The following is a 23,196-nucleotide window of genomic DNA, read 5'->3' on the forward strand; positions in this document are numbered from 1 at the left end:
GGACGATGCTACTCCCGGTGGATGCTTAATGCTGTCCCAGAATACACTCCCACAGGGTATGCATGTCTAGAACAGGGTGTCAAATACTACCTGCATGCCCGCAAAACAAAAATGTTAAAATTATAATGATAATATATAAAATGGTTTGAAAAAGGACAACTAATACAAATGTGTAGATTTGGTGCCACTCTTCTCCCCAGTGCTCAAATATAAAAACAGAACTCAAGTGTGTCTGTGAAAAAGTCACCCTGAGAAACAGGTTTAAACAGCCATAGAAATGAAATAATTTCTTATTATTTTAAGCCTCGCGCTTAACCATGCGGAGTATGGTTGCAAAATGTCATGCCCCGGCACACCTGACCATTTTTAGGTGTTTTCAGTTCTCCTCCGAGTTGTTAAGGTCACGTGTTTTTCTGATGAAGTTACCATTCAAGATGGCGATCACAAAAAAAAGCACCTATTTATTTCTGCGCTGAAATGAAACGCGAATAAGGGCTGCATCGTGTAACATGTTACCCCAATATTTCTAGACAACAGTGCCAGGGCAACTCCACCATGGAGAATAGTGCCAGATTGCAAGAGAGACGTCTTTTTTGTGTTTGTGTCATTGGTGATTGCCGCGGTAATGGACCAAATTCCATTCACTTGATATTATTCCTCGAGGGTTAAAGTAAACAGCAGCGACTTGACATTGATGCAGATTCTGTGAAAGGAGAAGTGTAGTGTTTTTATTGGATAACTGCTCTTCAAATTGGATTCTTTGTGTGTTTCTATATATTTTTCTTTTGGATTGATCAATCATTATCAATATCAACAAACTATAAAATTGATAGTTTCAAACTAAAATATAATATGTTGTAAAATAATTAAAACAGTTTCTAGCACTCACTTTGCTTACCTGACACACTTGCCAGGTGGCCTAGCCTCCTCCATGTTGTGAAATGATACAGGAGTAACAAAGCTGTTTTTCCTGTGGCCGCAAGATACAAGGCAACAGCGAGGTCAGGCCACTCCATATAAATATGTTGACTCTTCGTATTACAAGCTGTGTCCGTGACAAAAGACAAACAGCTGGGGAGAGCGAAACGCTACATGGCAGTGGTGAGCAAGGAACATTTTCAGCCTCGCTGGTCAGATGAAGGACCCTGAGCTGTCCCTATTGAGCCTGTTTACTTGACCCGCAGGAGAGTGGGAACACGGCTAAGCCCCAAAACACCCTCCCCACCCATAGCCAAGCTCCCTCACGCGTTTCGTCTTCCTCCATCCCTTTCTCTCTCTCTTTATCTGTCTGATGACAAAGATTAAGTCTCACACCAACATCCCCAATGAGGAGGAAGGGTCATCAATTACCCCGCTGATACTCTTCATTACCTTCCACCTGTTCCTCCCACCGCCACCTCCACTTCCCTGGTGACACCGAGTCACGCTCGGCGGGACGATCTACATACCTTGCTATTTGTCAACAATACATAAACGGCCCAATTTACATACCTTGCTATTTGTCAACTATACATAAACAGGCTCACTTTGGCATCGGGGGCAAATGAGGCAGTGCCCTCGCTAACTCCTGCAGGGGAGCAGTGTGCATTGGGGGAAATAGAGTTTTGTTGCAGTTTTTTGTTTTAGTTGGATGAGTTTTACTCATAAAAGGTTACTCCGAAACTCTAAAATACTTATCAGATTAATCTATCTATCCATCTACCCTGGTCATATCCCTCGAGAGGGGTGACCGACAGCAAGATAAACACAGACAAAAAAACAAAGAAAAGAAAAAGGGAAAAAGTAGCAAAAAAAAAATCACACACATTTTTTTGGGACCATGGCCAACCCAAATGCCCAAACAAGTAAAGCACTTCGGCACCCAATTTGGTCATGCTTTCGTTTCTCCAGATGAAACGGGACACAAGAAAGCAGCCATGTCACTCGGGTCAGGGTGACACAACACTCATCTCACATTGATTCCTTAAAGGAATAACATACCTGTCAACCTGTACGCTTTTGCCGAACAAAGTACGTTTATTATGCATTTTAAGACATATACGACGCACAAGAAAATCTGAACGGAAAAAAGCAAATTTGTGGTAATTGTGTCGTAAAACGAAGTCCGTCTCTTTTTAGAGAAAGGGCATTTTCGGCTCAACTTATTAAAGAGAGACGTCTCTCAAACGGCTCACTTGCTTTGATGCATTATTTTACGAATTATTATGTTGTACAAAGAAGTTAAGAAAAAAGCAAGTATGAAAGGAGAAAATGAAAAAAACAGGTTTGTGGTTATCCCTTTAATCAGTATATAACCAACAATATTCTAATGCAGAAAATGAATTAATAATTTGAATAAGAAAATGTATTATTATACTTGATCTTAAGCTGGTACGGCGGCGCAGTGGTTAGCGCTTGTGCGGCACAGTTCATGTCTCGGGAACCTGTCGTGGGTTCAAATCGAGCTCCAGACTTCCTGTGCGGAGTTTGTATGTTCTCCCCGTGCTTGCGTGGGTTTCCTCCGGGCACTCCGGTTTCCTTCCACATTCCAAAAACATGCATTTCAGGTGAATTGATCGGTCCAAATTGTCCCTAGGTGTGACTGAGCGAGTGAGTTGTCTGTCCCCGTGTGCCCTGCGATTGGCTGGCAACCAGTCCAGGGTGTCCCCTGCCCACTGCCCGATGATTGTTGGGATGGGCTCCAGCATCCCCGCGACCCTACTGAGGATAAGCGGTGCAGCTGATGAGATGAGATGAGATTATTATACTTAATTTTATTTGCATGTATTTTTTCCTCCTACAGTGAACGTCCAAGCTACTTAATTTTTTAACATTTTTTATAATAAACCTCATTCATGTCGAGCAACTCAGTATCCCACAACAAAATGTTAAATAATATATATGAAATAACGAAACAACCATACAATATAACACGTTAAACTACATAAATAAACACGTTTGAAAAAAAAATGGTGTAAGATTATTTTGTATTTTGTAAGGGAAAATACAACAGTTTGTAATGGCATGGAGCCGTGCAGTTTGACAGGTATGGAATAGTGTGTGTTTATCGACCACTAGACATAGCAGTTTTTTGGTGCGCAATCAAAAATTAAAGCTAAAAAATGTACTGAGACTCAAACCAACCAAACCGCAGTTTCCTTTTTTTCTTCTTTTTTATTTGTCAAGCCTTCACAAGGTTTCTGTCACGGAGCAGAGCGGGAAACAGGAAATAAGGACCCATTCGCGTAGACGTGCTCACAATTTATTGGGGGAGGATGAGGAGGGTGCGCACACTCCATCCGGGGATCGATGGTCGCGGAGTGGATTAGAAATCCAAACAAATGAAAAGATGTCAAAAACAAACGGATCAGACCAAAAAACAAAACAGGATCCAACGCAGGCAGATTTACAGACTAGGCATTTCTCAGAATTAAACGGAACTTGCAGAAATCTCACAGAAGTCTCACCAAAGTTTAACAAGTATAACAAACGCTCGAGCAAAGCACAGTTCAAAGGAACCCGTTTAAGTACTCTAAGCAGCAATCAGTTAAATATGTCTCAGCCGGTGTTCATGGGCGGGGCCAACTGGGCGACGAGGAAACCGCGCCAGAATCCGGCGCAACCCAGCTGGGACCAACTGGGCGCCATGGCAACCGCGCCAGACGTGACAGTTTCTAGTTTTTGAGTAGCAAGATGGAGGACAATTATGTCAGCTCTCAGTGTGGGAGGCTCATGTTATGTAAAGTAAAAGCAATGTTCTTGAATTACGAGTATTTTTAAAATTGCACGTTTATTTGATGGTTTAGTTTTGCTTATCATTAAAATCAATATAGTAATTTTAATGAATGAAAAATGGTTTTAATCCTTATCTTAATAATACACACTATTTTTTTAATGTTTAACATCATTTTGGTATTATTTTTAATGCATGTGCTATACATAAGCACGTCAAACACATGACTCAAGGGCTGCATCCGGCCCGAGGGCTGTGTATTGGATGTGTTGGATGATTAATTCCAGCCCGCCATATCTGTCTGAGTGTGTCATAAAAAGAAGCCTGTCTCTAGATCATTTTTATATAAAGTTACTATTTTTCAAGATAAATTCAAACTATATCATTAATTTGGCCACTAGGAGGCAGTGAAATATATACTCTCAACTTTAATAGGCCCAGCCAAGTAGTTTGATCTCATTTATTCTAATCTTATTGCCCATGCACTGATTAAACTTTTATTTTGAATTTATGTTTTATTCATTTCAAACTAGTACTAAAATTAAGGCAAAAAGTGTGTACTGTTTTCATAGGTCCCACTTTATTTTGGATGGAATGGTGATTTGGTATATGTGCAAAACTGCATTAACAAAACTGTTAAAGTAAACCAGTTAACACATTCAATGCCAAACATTGAAATAATTTTTCCCATAGTTTGTAAAAAAGATGTTATGCTTAGAAAAGATCCCTTGTCATCCATCATTATACTACATAGGACAGGTTGCTAAAGAAGTCTGACACATACCCAAAAACTACGTTAAGCTCAACATTTTAAGTTGACATTCTCTTACTTATCGGCCAGCCTGAGAAAAGAAAGTCTAGATTGGGTTCCAGAGCCAAACTGAGTTTGACATCCCAGCTGTACATGATAAGAAATGCACGTTTTTTTTTGCATGTAGTGTCTATCTAATAGTACATTCAGATTAGAAAAAGTCTATCTATAATATTTAGTTCTGAAAAGGAATGGGATGAGAAGCCTTTTTTATTTTATTTTTTGCAATCAGAGGATGAGAGGAACGATGTGCGAAGAAAAAGGAAGACACACTTTTCACACTTTCCTTTTTTCTTAACAGCTTGCACCGCCGATAACTCTGTTTTACAACTTTGTTAATTAACACTGAAGCAAATGTCATGTTTGGCCAGTTCATTACCTCCTGCTATTCATCTCACATACTTTGATTGCCCAAATCTGGAGGATCAGCTTGAACGAAAGTTATATTTTTTGCCCGTTTTTTTCAAATCCCTTTTAATAACTGTACTTATCCTGATGGGCTTTTTAATTAAGTCTTACTACCGACAGACGTCGTCCACATAAAAACCATCTAGCAGCACCAAAGCGATGCATCTTCGCTTTTAATGGTGCAGTATTAAATGGCTGCTAATTACAGACAGTGGCATAAACATCTGAGAGTGTTTTTTGGTGGGGGTAAAACACTGAAAAAATAGATTGCATTTGTCATGCTGGAAAGACCGCTAGCTCCTGTTATTTATGTATGTAAACAAGAGTCTTTATCTGGCGAGAGGCCGGGCGCCGACTGCGTGTCAGACGGAGGATTTGTTAGTTCGGTCGGTTCTGGTTACTGTGCTTCTCATTTTGTGCTTTGCGCTCTTCGGGGAATCGCACCATTGCGGCTTCCTCTCTGCATAATCAACATCAAGAAGATGTTTGCTACCTTTAAATATTCAACACATGTTAATTAATTGCTCAGTTAGGGTTGTGATTTGTTTTCGTAATCGTTTCCCTTGGTTCGCATCGAGTACATTTGGACTGGGAAGATTTGACTGAGTTCAAATTGTTATTAGGAATTTGATAAGTTTGTAGTTTAGTAGACGTTTAAAATAAGGGCTGATTTTCAACTTGGAAGGAGAACAGGTGAGGAATGTACAAAAAATGCTCACAATGCCAAAATCTAAATCATTTCGTAAAGCCCTACCCTGAGCCCTTTCATTTTTACATTTTTCTAGGTTTCAAAAAGCAAATCCGCCCAAAAGGAGTGTGAAATTCAAAGAACAGCAACTTTATTGGCCGAAAGTGACAATGATATAAACGGTGCATAGTAGTAAAAATAACAATCAACAATGAGGAATAATGGGGAATAATGCCTTGATACTTCTTTTTCCTGTTTGTTTGTATTTTTTCTGTGACTTGTGAAAAAAGTGTTCAAGCTGTGTCATTAATCCTTTCGATAATCATGTGGTACAAAATACCTTATTTTCTAAGCTGCTATTAAACATAAACTTTTTTTAAAAATTCAGATTAACCTGGCTGCAAGGTTGATCATTAAGATTTTTCATTAAAGCAACAACTCCATTTTATTTCTGGTGTCATAATACAGTCCTTTATTTAGGTTGGTTCATTTCTTTAAGCTGTTTTTGTTTTATTTTCAGGAATACTTATGTTTTTTAGAAGACACAAATCATTGTGAGCAATAGCCTTAAGCTAGTAGACTATAGGCTGAACTGTGTAGTTCTTTGAAAACACACAATACGTACTCTAATTTGATGGGTATGTTAAAATTACTTAATGTACAATTTAATTTTTAAAGTTTTTTAAAAAGTAAATGAGAAATTTCTAGGCTGAACTGTGTAGTTCTTTGAAAACACACAATACGTACTCTAATTTGATGGGTATGTTAAAATTACTTAATGTACAATTTAATTTTTAAAGTTTTTTAAAAAGTAAATGAGAAATTTCTAGTTTAGTAGACACTCAAAATAAGGAGAGAAGACATAATTGGATTTTGAACTTGAAGGAGAACAGGAAAGGACTGTACAAAAAACCCTCACAATGCCAAATTCCAAATCTCCTCTAAATAGGGTTGGGCAGATCGATACAAATGTTGATATTATCAATACTAAGCAAGTACTTAGATCGTATCAATACTATTAGCCTGGGTTCCACCGATGTCCTCAAAGCGGCTCTTTTCTATGTAGATTGTACTGTCCTTCTCCCTTACCCTTCTTCACCTAAAGGGTGTGGCGATCAAAGAACAGCAACAATTTTGTCAATGATGGGTCAATGATGTAAGCAGTGTATAACAGTCAACATTAAAACAGACACAAACAGATTGAACTTATCAGTATTGTAAAAAAAAAAAAACCTTCACTTATTCTATGACCTTTTTCTGCCGTTTGGAAGGTCCAATGCTACATGATGAAAGACAACCTAATTACAACAGAGGACGAGTTGCTGCGGTGTATTTAAGAAGCAAGGCTTGTAATTCAACAGCACCTTACCCCCCCCCTCCCTTTTAGTAATTATCCCACCTGAATATTTAACCTGGTTGTCGGCCAATATCGGCAGCAAAATGTAGCAATGTCCTTTCGCCTATCAAGTAACTATTGTCTTACAGAATGAGATATGAACTGAATTGAAACCCATCCACCGTCACGTGTGATAATTTATTTGCATAATTAGGTCTTAATTTTAATTCACTATGCTAATATATGCCCCCCACTTGTCTCGTTCCTATGTTTTAAATTGCATTTAATGTGAACCGGCTTGACTGTCGGGGCTTAATAAGACTGCATTTAATTGTGCTAGCTGGGACGTTGTTTTGTGAGGAATAAGCGAGAACTGAGCCTTACTTAAGATTCCAGTAAAGGTGTCCAGAAAGAGCAACACAACTTATGCTGGTGTCATATTAAAAACATACACGTTCAACAGATTTTATTCAACCTGGGTAAACATAAATGAGCACCTGAGTCCTACAAGTTAAAGTACAGCCAAGTGTCAACATTGAATATGTAAATGTAGGGTATTGTGTATGAACTATTGTAGTGCTTTTTAGTTGTTAAAAATAAGTCATTTATCAGAAATACACAAACAGATCCTTCTAAAAAATGTGCATATTGTGATAAACTTCATTAGTTTCTGTAATGTACTGATAAACATTAAACTTTCATATATTTTATTTGGGCAACACAGCAGCGCAGTGGTTAGCGCGTGTGCGGCACAGTTCTGAGGTCATGAGATTGAACCTCCTGTGTGGAGTTTGCATTTTCTCCCCAGGCTTGCGTAGGTTTCCTCCAGGCACTCCGGTTTCCTCCCACATTCCAAAAACATGCATGTCAGGTTAATTGGCCCGTCCAAATTGTCCCTAAATTTGAATGAGCAAGCGAATTGTCTGTCCCTTGTGTGCCCTGCGACTGGTAAACAGTTCAGGGTGGCCCCTGCCCACTGCCCAAAGATAGCTGAGACTGGCTCCAGCACCCTCGTAACCCTACTGAGGATAAGCGGAGCAGATAATGGATGGATGGATGGAAGGGTATTTTGAATTTGATACACTCAACTGAAGTAGTTCACGGCTTTTGTTGTTTTAATGTTGATGATTTTAGCAAAAATAAGAAGGAAAAACAAAAATCCCTAGCTCAAATAATTAGCTTATTTTATCCGACCAATAAGAAAACTGTTTTTAATTCTTAAAAAGTCAACATTCAAGTAATTATGTTCAGTTATGCACTCAATACGTGGTAGGGAATCTTTTTGCAAAATGGCAGCTTCAATGCGGCGTGACATCGAGGCAATCAGCCTGTGGCTCTGCTGAGGTGTCATGGAGGCCCTGGATGCTTCGATAGCGGCCTTAAACTAATCCACAGTGTTGGGTCTGGTGTCCTCTCTAGTTCCTCTTCATATTATCCCACAGATTATTTATGGTTTTCAGGTCAGGGGAGTTATCAGGCCTATTGAACACAGTAACACAATGGTCAGTAAACCATTTACCAGTGGTTTTGGCACTGTGAACAGGTACCAGGTTATGCTGAAAAACAAAATCTTCATCTCCATCAAGCTTTCAGAAGATGGAGGCACGAAGTGCTCCATAATCTCCTGATTGCAAGCTGCATTGACCCTTCCCTTGATAAAACCCAGCGAACAATCACCAGCAGCTGACATGGCGACCCAAAATCACTGATCGTGGGTACCTGACACTGGACTTCAGGCATTTTGGCATTTCTCCTTTTCTAGTCTTCCTCCAGACTCTGGCACTTTGATTTTCGAAGGACATGCAACATTTGCCTTAATCCCCAAAAAGTACTTTGCTCCACAGTCGAGTGTTTCTGCTTCAAAAGTAGTTTACATGGGAAATATGGCCCATTTCCTGCACATGCCTGTTTACTGTGGCTCTGGATGTTTCTAATCTAAACTCAGTCCACTGCTTCCTGAGGTTCCCCAAGGTCTGGAATCGGCCGTTCTCTACAATTTTCTACACGAGCCCGTCACCTCTTCTGCTTGTGCAGCGTTTTCGGCCAGACTTTTTTCTTCTCACAGACTTCCCACTGAGGTGCCTTGATACAGCAATCTGGGAACAGCCCATTTGCTCAAAGATTTCTTTTTTTGTCAATGGTGAGTTTCTAGACAGCGGTCAGGTCAGCAGTGTTACCCATGATTGCTGTTTTTAGGAATGAACCAGGCTGGGAGTTTTTAACAGCCTCAAGAATCATTTGCAGGTGACGCAGTTAACTCATTGTTTCAGAAAAGTAGGCCAGTAGCTCATTTAGAGCACTTTTTCATTATATGGTAATTTTTTTTAGAATGAAATTTTGTGTTTTTATAAGCTGTATGCTAAAATCATAGACATTAAAACAATAAAACTCTAGAAATATTTCAGTTGGTGTGCAATGGCTCTCAAATATATGTATATAATATATAATAAACGTTTCATTTTTATCATTACACCTTGCATACGAATGAGGTTTAACACAATGTTTTTAGAAGGACCTGCATATCCATCCATCTGCACCACTTATCCTCAGTGGGGTCACGGGGGGGCTGGAGTCCATCCTAATTATCTTCGGGCAGTGGGCAGGGGACACCCTAAACTGATTGCCAGCCAGTCACAGGGCACACATAGACAAACAACTCATTCGCTCATTCACACCTAGGGACAATTTGGACCGGCCAATTAACCAACCTAACATGCATTTATGTTTTTGGAATGTAGGAAGAAACCAGAGTGCCTGGAGGAAAGCCACGCAAGCACGGGGAGAACATGCAAACTCCACACAGTAATGTTCAATCTCATGATCTCAGAACTGTGCCGCACGCGCGCTAACCACTGCGCTGCCGTAGTGCCTGTATATTTATTTTTTATTCAAAAAGAGCAGCGCATTAACTTCATTTATAAGATAAGGTAAGACAAAAAAAAAACGTTTTTATTTAATCTTACAGTTTATGTATGTTATTTGCTCTGGGTTCATTTATTTGTAAATAAGACATTTCCTCACCATACACAAACCTCACCGCAGCGTACTCTGGACTACTGTAAGTAGACTTCATTTTGGAATCAGTCCACTTCCCTGCTGAAACTAGTTTAGAAAAGCCTACAAGTGCAGTGGATGTCTCCTTCCTATCATGTTTTTTTTTGCCTGATTTTTCATTCTCCTCCAACTTTTGGTGTCACTCTGCTATGTCAGTATTTTGGAGCTGTTTAATTACATGCTGCAAATATAGTTGAGAAAACACAACCATTTAGTGAAACAAACAAAAAAAAAACAGGATGATTATTGAAAAGAAAGTCAGTGTGTAAAATTCCAGAAAAATAGCTAATCTTTTGTTGTTTCACATTGATAATGAAAATTGTGGTATTGCTTTTACAGCATGGCATTATAAATGTGTTGAAACCTTAGTGGGCGAGCGGGTATCCCTTTCTGTTTGGATGTTCCCAGTGCTGTCTCTTGTTCTGCAATTTCAAGAGGATTTGTGTGTTGAGTGGCCATGTTTTGTAGATCTATTATTCCCCAGTTCAAATGCAGGGGTGGCCTGAGAGAGCCCAGTCGGACCCTGTTGTTCCCCAAAGGCGGGTTTTGTGGTAGTGGCGGACGATACTGGGATTTCAGGTATCGATCCGCTCTATGTAAATACAGGGAAGTATCGATTGATACCTATCCAACACTGATCATTTTTTGCCCCGAAATGCCATGATCATTAAATAACTGAACCCTTATACCCCCTTGATTTAAATAATAGGTAGGATAAAAACAGCCCTAAAATGTTAGGCACTAAAAATGTTCTGCTTTCCGTTTTTTTTTAATGACTACAATGGAAAAAAAAAAACTTTAACTGTATAACAATCTTTATACATTTCTATTACAAATTTAGAACAAAAGTCAAAGAGTCAAACCAAAATAAAGAAGCAATGTAAGAAAAATACGACGATAACAACATGGCAACTATAATTAATACGTTCCATTGCAGAGTACTTTTCCAGAATATAAGCCCCCACCCAAATACTCTGCCAGATATTCAACAGTTTATTTAGTTTATTTTAGTCTTATAATTAAGTGCACGGAAATATGGTAAATACATTTGTTAAATAAACTTGCTCCTAGCGGCCTTTACATATTTCACTCTGTGGACTGTGGTCGTAGAGCCCTTTCCATATGCTTTTCGGGAGATTTATTTAGAATTAAATGGAACAATCAATAAGCGAGTGTCTTCAGCTAGGTTTAGTGTCGAAGCATCCCAATAAATACCAAACAAATTGAAAAAAATGCTGCTTTCATGTGGTCTGCTTTGGGGGGTGTGTGTCTTTCAAACCCTCTGGTGGATGAATTTGGGTACTGCAGCTCCCGACCACTGACGACTGTAAGCAGCCCAGTCCAATCTTCTATCAGCCCGGCAAAAGACTCAAGAGAGTAAAAAAAAAAAAAGGAAATTTAACAAAAATACAAACACTGTTCACAAAACAATTGCATTACCTTTCATTGCACCATATTTTAAAAATAATTTAGTAGTGCAAATAAAGTGTAAACACAATTGGATCAAATTTAAAAATTATATCATATGCAAAACCTTACGACCCACTAACAAAATTATCATAGTTATAATTGTAATGAAAACACAGTAAGGATCCGATCCAAATACTGGCTCAGTATCTATAGTATCGATATTTGGATTGATCCGCCAACCCTTAGTTTGTGGGCCAAGACAAGACAAAGTCAGAGGAAATTGACCTCCTTGATCCTGTCCCCCGGGTGGGAGGCACCATTTTCATCCTTTCATCTCTTCCCAAAGGGCCACGCTTAACAAACAAAATACTGTCCGCTAGTAGTGGCGACAGTTGCAGGCTGCAAAGAAGCAGGTGAGGGTTGTGCAACCTGAGAATGACAAGCCTGTGGGGTGAGGAAGTAGCCAAAAGGGACAAATTAGCTTTTAGACAATAAGGGACCTTCTCCACCAGGGGCATAATTAAACGTTTCTTTATCAAAGCCAAGACAGTTTGCAAGCTGCTCATTTTGTAATTCTATCATGTTACCCCCGAGATGTCCTCTCTGCCTGGATTCGGACCACCCCCACCACTCCCTTAATACATTGCCATTGCCATTCATTTAGATTCTGTTTGATTACCCTCCTAGGGGTGTTAATTATACAGAGTTAGCACTAGGCTAATTGAGCTCAATGGAAACAGAGGGTCTATTGTGGTGATGGTTTCTATATGCGCCCCAGTAGACAGCACAAAGGCCTTTGTTTTATTGCACACACTTACTTAATGTGAGAACAATTCGAGTACAAATGTTCAACATCAGGAAGAGGAAGGACGTTAGTAAGACCACAGTGAAACCTTTAATTGAAGACATATACATTTCATTGCTAGGTCAATGTTGTTGTTTTTTATTGCAAATGTAAAAAAAATTACTTAATATTGCAGTAGGATAACGTTCATTGCAAATAAAAGATTCTAGTACGCGCATCATAAATATAGAAAACAACTTTTAGCCAATTATCATTGGGACTAAAGCAGTCAAGGAAGTAGATTTTGTTTTGTTCTTTTCATTTTCTCCTAAAACATGGGTCTCCAACCTTTTGAAGCTGCGAGCTTCTTTTTTTGTGACTGATTTACATGAAGGACTACCAGTTTGATCTGCATTTCTAAAATAACATGTTATTACTATGTGCAGGCCAAGTCACAAGTTATTAATGAGCCTGTAACCACGGGTGTGGAGTCTGTATTCCTAGAACTAACTAGCGCTATGCTAGATTCATGCAATTCACATATCTTAGTTTAGAGCGTTCCATTGCTTGCACCACACACCCTCATCTGTACTCTTCAACAGCATCTTCTTCTATGCTTCCTACCTCTGATTTTCCCTTGTAATGTGAGGAGGGAGAAGAAATAACATTATTTTCTACTGCTATTCATCCTGTTACTCCACCTGTTAACAATATTCCTGTGGTATGGAATTTGGGCCGCACCTGCCGCCATGCAAGGCGATTTCAATGTTCACATAAACTTGCATCGGTATCTCAGGAACTGTACTTTTGTGGTTTAGGTCCTACCTGTCAGACAGGATGCAATGAGTTAATTATGGCAATCTGACCTCTAAACACTGATGTCCCCTGTGGCGTTCCACAGAGCTCTGTACTTGGCCCCCTTCTTAGTATTTATATGCTTTCGCTTGGTGATATTATCTGCGAGTATAAGATTAGTTTCCATTGCTATGCAGATGACATTCATCTTTATATGCCACTGGAGACAACTGGACAGTTACGTTGTAGAAATCTGGAGGCCTGCCTGACTGAGATTCAAAGTTGGATGTCACTTAATTGTTTGCGCCTTAACAGATAAAAAACTGAAATGTTGATTGTTGCTCCAGCTCATTGTCGTGAGTTGTTTTCAAACGGTGCCCTGAACAACAAACAAATGTACCCATAGTGACTCGGTCAAAAATGTAGGTGTTATATTTGATCTAATATGTCCTTACAGTTACACATTAAAAATATTTCTAGAATAGCTTTCTTTCACCGCTGTAATATTGCGAAGATTTGTCCGATGCTGTCCCAATCAGATGCAGAGGTTCTAATTATTGTGTTTATTACTTCTTGGCTTGATTACTGTTATGTATTGCTTTCTGGTCTCGCGATGTATAGCATCAAGAGTTTGCAGCTGGTTCAGAATACAGCAGCGAGACTCTTGACTAAGACAAAAACGTTTGAACATATTACTCCTGTGTTGGCCAACTTGCACTGGCTCCTAGTCCACATAAAATGTGACTTTAAGGTTATTTTACTAACATACAAATGTTTGCATGGACTTGCGCCCTCTTATCTCTTAGATTTGTTTTCCCCCTATGTTCCTCCACGGAGCCTCTGCTCTGAAAATGGCGGTCTACTTGTGACTCCGAGAGCCAAGAAGAAGTCTGCTAGCTTGAGAGCATTCTCCATCCGGGCCCCGGTGCTGTGGTATGCTCTGTCTCCGGAGATTAGTTCCGCAACCTTAGTGGAAGTTTTTAAATCTAGACTTAAGACACACTTCTATTCAATGGCCTATGATTGATGCCCACCTCATATTTTGTATCGCCCTGTCTTTTTCAGATTTCCTGGCTGGTGGTGATACGAGGTAGAAGGACGAAGCATGCAACGCCTGCATTGACCAGCCGGCAGAGATGGGAAGCTGCGTCATTGCCGTTGTTGCTCTTATGGACTTTCTGGACTAGTTTATAGGCTTGGGGCGCCGTTGCTGTTATGCACTTTCCGGACAAATTTCAACAAGTTATCTATTTATTGTTAACTATGTTTGTGTACTGTGACTCACTGCTAAATCTATTGCACCCTGGTCATCCTGGAAGGGGGATTACCACTTGTGAGGCCCATTTCGAGGTTTATTTTTTCCTCACGCTGAGGTTTTGAATTTTTCCTTTCCCCCATGTTGGTTTATGATAGGACAATGGTGTAATTGTAATCCTGTGCAGTCCTTTGAGACATTTTTGTGATTAAGGGCTATACAAATAAACATGACTTGACTTGAATGACTATGTTGTTACTATGTTATTATCAGGTTGTAACTATCAGAGGTTAAATAAGTTCAGTCAACCACTAAACATCGGGCCAGTTAGAAATATAACAAGCATATTTTATATATATATATATATATATATATTTTATATATATATATATATATATATATATAATATATATATATTTCACAAATGCAAATGAGAACAATTGGATGGGTCTGCAAGCCCGGGCCTCTGCCACAATTCTAAACCAATGCGGCACCCGACTCCAGAAGTTTTCTCACCCCTGAGCTAGCTAGATAGCCAAACACTCAAATTACAAATTCCTGGCATTGAATTTATCCCGGTTGCAGCCTCATTGTGGTAACAGAAAGCTTTTGTAATCAGTAAATCAATAATGGAGATGAAAAGTTGGCTAAACAGATGAAAGACATTGTGCGCTGGCTCTTTCTCCGCAAGCACTCAGCTGTGGACCGAGCGCGAGGTTTGTTGCGTGCCGCGGATCACACGCGGAAAGCTGAATGATGTCGGTTCGACTCCCCTAAGAAAGGCCACGCTTGGCCGGCCCCAGAACAGCCTTAACAGGATATCAAACAAGAAGCGCTGCCTTTTGTGTCCGCTCTCCCTTCGCCAAAAACACTATCAAAAGAAGCGGGGTGGGGTGTTTCCTTTAGCAGCAGATGTTGGAACCGAACGTCTCGGGGGCCATTTATTCAATGCTGGACGTCTGCAAGCTCATAGTGCCACGTAGAGATAAAATCTTATGCCTTAGTCCGGTCAAAACTGGGTTCGAAATCCGGTCTAAAATGTCAATCATTATGGTTCAGGCCTGGTCGAGCTTCTCTCTCGCCGATGGTTTTATTTTTAATTACACACCTGTCGTTTTATGTTTCTTCATCTTTGTGGAGGATCCACGCAGCATGCACTCATTGTCGGACGCAGAGAAGCGGGTGCGCAGTGGAGTCAGCCAAAATCACCCTTCCTCCAGTCGAATCTTCGAAAATAAAATATGAAGATCCAGGGTTTGCTTCAAGTTAATTTGTCTGGCTCAGGCTGGTTTGGGCCTACATACCCGCTGGCCGGGTGAGGTCAGGCTGGATATTTTTCAGGCCCGATCTCACCTCATCACTGCCACATGGAGTATCAAACTGGAGAAGTTTATGAATCTCAGGGAAGGGGCTTTCGAGGTGCCGCTTAGCATTACCGACACACGTTTCCCACAAGGTAATGCAAAAGAGTTCACCTGTTTATTATCAAATCGCATATAATCCTAATCTATACTAAATCCTAAATCCAGAGATCAGTGTGTGTGTGCGTGCGTGCATGTGTGTGTTTCTATGTGATTTATAGACTCTTAAATGACTGAACCAGTTCCCTACAACCGAACAATTCAAGTAGCCAAATCAAATCTATCGGCCCGGCAATGCTGGGCTGTTTTGCTTAAGGTAGAATTGCGTTAACATTTTGACATGGTTATTTACAGGTGACATGTCAGGGCCTTGTGGGCCTTCTCTGCTACCGCATACCCTAAACTGATGAAACACAACAATGAAAAAGATTTGGACATATGTAATATAGGTTTGTCAAACTGTTTTGCGTACCTGTACAATTGGTGCACAGGTAGACAAATGCAGAAAAGGGGCATAGCAATTTTTCAGCCTATCAGAATGCAGAATACAATACAAGATGCAAATTCGCAAAGTAGCGAAACCGTAAAAAAAGAAAACGCTATAAAGCGAAGAATTATTGTATTTTTTATCATTTTCTGTTTTTGTTTAAAAAAAGAAAAACATTGTTTTTCTTTAGATTTTTGTCTTTTAAAATCATATATCAGACGTGAAAACCCCCAAAGTATAAGTAGCTTTAGACCAACGGTGGGCAAACATTTTGAGTCGCGGGCTGTATTGGGTTCAATAAATTGGCAAAGGGCCAGGCCAGGGGGAAAAGGGATATTGAGTTTATTTTGTGTATCTACCACTACATTCTTAAGTCTGACAATTCAGAAATACATAAGGGAAAAAAGATTAACTGAAGCTATTGTATTTTTCATGTCATCACTGCTATTTCAAAAAGACCTATCAATTTTTGGGCTTTTTTATTACATTTTACTTTTTATTTATTTTAAGCATTGTATTAATACCCCCCCAAAACTTTAAGAAAAAAAAAATATATATTTTTTTAGAAAAGTGTTGGTATGCATTAATGAATAGATAAACATGCAGACATCTAGTTGTACATTCTACATTTAATTTGTATCCATAAATAAACCATTAATCAAATTGGTTTTAAAACACTCACAATTGAAGCAAAAAAGCACACTAGGTTCCTTGTTTAAGAACTTAATTGGATAATATGCATTGAACAACTGAAAATGCAAAAGGCTAAAGAGTCTTTTTTTTTTGCATCATAATACGTAAAATAATTACATAATAATAGCTTGCAAGAAAAGATTAAGTCAGTTCTTCAAATGTGGGGGACACTGAGGACAAGTGTTGCATCAATCTATCCATTATCTCCACCGCTTATCCTCAGTAGGGTCACGGGGGTGCAAGAGCCCATCCCAGCCATCCTCGGGCAGTGGGCAGGGGACACCCTGAACTGGTAGCCAGCCAGTCGCAGGGCACACAGAGACAGACGATCCACTCGCTCATTCATACCAGGGACAATTTGGACCGGCCAATTAACCAGACATGCATGTTTTTGGAATGTGGGAGGAGACCAGAGTGTCCGGAGGAAACCCGTGCAAGCATGAAGAGAACATGCAAACTCCACACAGGAGGTTCGATCGCATGACTTCAGAACTGTGCCGCACACGCGCTAACCACTGCACCGTGCTGCGTGTTGCATCAATCAACATTTTCAGTCTTATTTTTTGATTTTTAGCATTTTATACAAATTATCATAATATTTTCAACATTTGACTGGATAAAATGGGCCGGATGTGGCCTGCGAGCAGTAGTTTGCAGACTGCTGCTCCAAGACAAAAACACACGATTAGGGAAAAAAAAACATACTCTTGAGTATAAGTCTGATGATTTAACAGCCCTAGCAGTCACATTTTTGAGTAAAAGATTACCTTTCAGTTTAGAAGACAACAAAACAAATATTTGGCATGGAAGAAGACGGCAATAGTTTTCAGTGTACAAGACTTCTAAGGTGGAAAAAACACAATACTTATTTCTGTCCTAGAAGACGATACTTGCTTGTTGTATTAAAAAAAGGACTAACATTCATTTTTGTCACGCTCACAGCACAATACACGCACATATTTGTCAAATTAAGTGTTTTAATGGATTTACTCGATAATTTACATTTTAAGTACAGCCAACCTATGAATAAAGGATTGATCTATAAGAATTTAAATTCAGAATTTAAACCCATCAAAAAAAGGTTAGCTGGATATTTAAGGCCCTATCTTACCCAGATGTAGCATAATTACCTTAAAAAACAGCTAATTGAATCTATATAGTGCTATCAATGATGCCAATTGGTGAGGTTCACTGCAGAAAGAATACAATCACAAAATCATCTCTGCTTTAATCATGGTCATCATGAAATATCAGTAATTATAAATTGCTTTAAAATGGTAAAATGTGTCAGATATTTTGTCTAAATAAATCCTGGGGTATTCTAGGGGCAGGGGGCTGGTGTAAGTAAGAGGCATTCAAAATAATTCTGATGAAAAAATGGATATTGCAGTGTTCTCGTTTGCCCGCGTCCCTGCGTCCTAGACGCATTATTTTTGCTGGGGACGCATCGTGTGAAAACAACGTGCGTCCGCGGGACGCAACCTTTTTGACACGAAATTGTCATTATCATTTTTTAACAAAGATTTACCGCACTCCAAACTTTTCGCGAGGAAGACCCGCCATTGTTGTTTTGGTCTCGCAGTTCGAGTTCTCGTCTGCACGCCGATCTCCAGTTCGAGTTGTGCAGTGAAAGTCCGTTTCTTTTTAGAGAGCCGGCTTTTTCGGCTCAAGTCATTAAAGAGAGCCGGCTCTCAAACGGCTCACTTGCTTTGATGCGTTATATTACGAATGATTATGTTGTTTAAAGAAGTTAAGTTTGTGGTGATCCCTTTTAATCAGTATATTACCAACAATAATTTAATGCAGAAAATGAATTAATAATTTGAATAAGAAAATGTATTATTCTACTTAATTATATTTGCATGTATTTTTCCCTTCTACAGTAAACGTCCAAGCGACTTCATTTTTGAACTTTTTTTTTATAATAAACCTCATTCATGTCGAGCAACTCAGTGTCTCACAACAAAATGTTCATTAACAATATATATGAAATAAGGAAACACATGTACAATATAACATGTTAAACTACATAAATAAAAAAAAAACGATTTTTTTTTTTGTATTTTGTAAGGGAAAATACGTCAGTTTGTAATGGCATGGAGCACAACCAAATTGCTTAAACCTTATCTGGACATTAATGTAGCCATTACATGCCTTTCGGCGGTACAGGCCTAGACAACAGTGTGACACAAATCCGCACCGGGTGCATTAGCATGCCGTTTATAGGGTTTAACCGTGCCGCAGGCAGCCCATCGCTGCAAAGGCCGCAGCCTCGAGCTATCAAAAGACCCCTGGGAGCCAGCGGCACTCAAGGGCCTATTTGTTCGACACAATGTATTATTCTATCATAGCCCGCCTGTCACAGTGGCAATCATTCAAACAGACATCCGTCTCTCCAAGGAACGCAGAGACCTGTTTGTTTCGCTTTGAAACACTTTAGTCCCTTGATTGGCTCTGATAGCCAGCATAGAGTGGAGAGTATTTTCATTTTCTGGGCTTTCTTTACCCGCCGTACAACCACAATATAGTAACAGGCAACTTAAGTCGCTTTACAAAAGTAGTTTGCGAGATGGAACACTTCATTCCTAGAAATTATCAAACAGATTGAAAATAAATATTGCTTTTGCTCGAAAAAACAGATATATATTAATATTTAAATGTAGTTTAGCTTTTAAATATGAAATGTATGCAATAAACCCATTTAAACCCTGATCAGTAGCAGAAATGTCTTACATACCAAGCAGAACTATACTGTATTTTCACGACTATAAGGCGAACCTAAAAGCCTTTATTTTTTTCAAAAGCTGACCATGTGCCTAATAATACAGTCCGCCTTATATATGGATCAATAATGAGTCGCAAGGTCTTGCAACTAAGGCAAGAAGCCGCCGACTCAATTTTACCCCGCAGGCTAAGTAATGTGCGGTGTATGCTGGGAAATATATACGGCCGTTTCATTTCCTAACCAATGTGTCAATCATCATTTAAATCAGTCACCATTGGCTAAAATTATTCAAATAAAGGAGGCAGGACCTTTTTAGCATTTAGAGGCTTGCATAGGCTAAAGCGGGGCAAAACAAAGCCTGTAATTGGCCGGAAAAGATCACGTGTTTGGTTGCTCAACGGCATGGAGAAAACACTTTTTACTACTGTAGTCTGCATTTGTAAACAAGAATTATGGGGCTAAACAGACAGCTAACGACAAACAAAGTTAATCGATGCAGATGCTTCTTGGCGGATTTTTACTTTTATTTGTCAGCATTATTGCGCGTTTTGGATTGTATAAATATTTTACACGGTTGGATTAACTACACTCATGGATGTAAGAGGACCATGTTTGCGAATTATTATTGAGCGTAATGGCTGCAAGACGACTTTGGTGAGCTACCCCGCCTTTACATTTTACCAGTATCTTGTTTCAGACTGATCTTGATGTTTCTGTGATTAGTCTATTTTTGGATTCAATTCAATTCAAAGTGTTTATTGTCATATGCACAGTAAAGAACCACGTTTCCCTGCGCAATGGAATTCTTACTTTGCTGTCTACACAGTTGCCAGAGAAAAAGAAAATAGAAACTAAGAAATGGTTGGCATTTATTGAATCCCAAAGAGTTTAACCTTAACCATATGACGCAGTTGAGTGATTGGTGACATCGTACAGACACCGTGTCCGTACGTGTCTGAGACACGTATTTGTTAATAGGTTTGACTGAACCATCTGACTTTTTTGTTGACTTTCCCACTGTAGCGCCTTATAGTCGGGTGTGCCTTAAGTATTGAAAATATAGGACAAAAAACTATTTCTTTGGGGGTGCGCCTTTTATACCTTGGCACCTTATAGTTGTGAAAATACAGTACTTTTGTTTTTTTTAAATGTTAAATTAATTGGGAAGTATAGTCAATGAGCATTGCATCAGAATGCATAGGTAAGACAACCCAAACTATCTTTCTAATGATGTACATCTGATCCAAACAGGATCCAACGTAAATAAAGCAGTTAGGCTCCACCAGCTGTGGGGACCAAGCTGAAATGTTCAAACTATTAAGCGCTGTTAGGCGGTCAACCAGGAGAGCATTTAGCATCAGCTATTGTTGTGTGTGTGTATATACAGGTATATATATATATATATATATATATATATGGTAACAAGCTAACAAATAGCAGCTACTGTTTTTTTTTCTACAACAAAACAAAGTGTGTTGGGTATTAAAATGTATGTTGAGAGAAAAAAAGACACACAGAAACATTATTTAACTATACTCACAAGTTAGGAAAGTGGTTTTTGGTAGTAAAATATTCGAGCCCGGGTGTGTTTTATAATTTGCCCTTTAGTATGTTTAAAAAAAACTGATTTACTTAAATCATAAGCAAAAACACGTATGTATGAACATGTAGTTTTTAATTTACTCATAGGTCTAGGAAAGTTTAATTATATGAAATGGCCTGAAATTCTTCCTCGAGGTGTTGTGTTTTACAGCCATTACCGTACTACTATATCCCAACCCTGAGTTTACAAAAATCATACTAGTTATGCAGGTACCAGCAACAATTTTCAGTTTGTACTCGAAATAATTATAATAAATAATAAGAATTGTTGACAGAAAACGTTGTAATATCCTTTGATCTTTCATGGTGTGATTTATCAAAATGCACCTCTTGGCTTCATTTTAAGACATAACCTGTAGTGGTAACTTATTATACACTGTCCATTTAAAATATTATCTACCAAAACATTTAAGGGAATTATTATAACATATAAACTAAATGTATTCATTGTTCACAGTGTGGAGAGATGGTTCATAAAACCAGGCTAATCCAAATCACAACTTAGATCCAAATTTGCACACCAATGTTTTGGTAATTATTACCCTGCTGCCATTTCAAGTCAGGCAGCTCATGAATGTAGCTGCACATTGAGAGCAACAACTTGGTACACATTGGTTAGTGCGAGCGAGGGAAATTAAATCTGAAAGACATAAGGGAGCAAGTCCATGTATGAGAAGAGACATGACAAGAGAAAGTCGACGTGAAACAGCCACTAAGGGTGAGCAGATCAATACAAATATTGATATTATAAATACTTGGCAAGTACTTGGATCGGATTAGTAATACTTTTCCTGGAATCGACACTTGGCTCTTCCACCAATTTCCTTAAAGCACTGTTCTCCATAGGCACTTTTCCACAGGCCCACCCTTTCTCGCCTCACCTTTTTAGGTTTTCCACTAGGAAAAAGTACCTGCGTCTTGGTTCTTGGCACCATTGTTCATGTATGAACTCGATCCAGGTTCCGTAAGACAGTCTAAAACATGAGGGTCACTTCTGACCACTAATTGGTCAGCGACGGATCGTCCCCGGGAGCTGCATCTAAGACTAAGCGGCCATTAGGTGACCGTGAACAAAAAATGTTTTTTCAATTTAATGCTATAATTCTGCCCCAAGGTCAGATGGAGAGATGCAGTCGATGAACAAATCCAGCAGGCTCTCAAAGGGACAAAATTGTGGTTCAAACAAGCAAAAACAATAGTTAAGTATTTCTTTGTCTTTGAATTTTTGCCAGATGTTCCATTTCAATTTTTTAAGTGTATGCAGCATTAACTCCTTTCCCTGGCCCTTGAATCTAATTCTGAGAAGATTACTGGTCTCTACCTCAAATATGAAATAAGTCCATTTAAAATCTGTCCGTTCATTTAAAAAAACCATTAGAGTATGTGATTGCTTATTATAAGATAACATTTGCTGGTGTACCATGACCATATAGCAGGGTTTTTCAACCTCTTTTGAGCCAAAGCACACTTTTTTCTATAACACCGTCTTTTGAAAATGTTTACAAATGATTTCCAGGCACCAATTTCTTTTTTTTGACTAAATTATATGGTCACCTAAAATTAAGGTGTATGAAGTCCTTCATTTCATTTTGGTTAAAAATGTTAAATTGGATGTTATATATTTTTAACATGGTTTTCATGTTTAATAAAAAAAAATTCTAGGAAGAAATAATAATAAACTTAAATTCAGAAAAATATATCTGCCAGGGGAACACACTTTGTTTTTACTATATTCTAACTATTTTTCAGATTTTTACTACATCAGCAAAATTATGTGAAAGTAAAATCTTACTTTCTTACAGTTGACATTTTTATCTGGTAATTTGATAAAAAGATTTCTCAAATTTTTAACCAAGCTTAGGTAATTTTGACCTAAGTTATTTGATTGTAAAGGTCTTAGTAGGACTTAAAAGACAATGTGTGTTTTGAATGAAAATAAGTACTTTAATCATATTACAATTTGGTTGAAATGTAAAATACAATATATATTAAGGCCCAATCCCATTCCTCTCACATGGCCCTGAGAACCCTCCAGTGAGGTCCCTCCATAGGGAAGTGCCCTCGGTGAGTGGAGT

Source organism: Urocampus carinirostris, chromosome 13 (assembly GCF_059441175.1).
Source record: "Urocampus carinirostris isolate Australia breed hairy pipefish chromosome 13, RoL_Ucar_1.0, whole genome shotgun sequence".
NCBI classification, from domain to species: Eukaryota; Metazoa; Chordata; class Actinopteri; order Syngnathiformes; family Syngnathidae; genus Urocampus; species Urocampus carinirostris.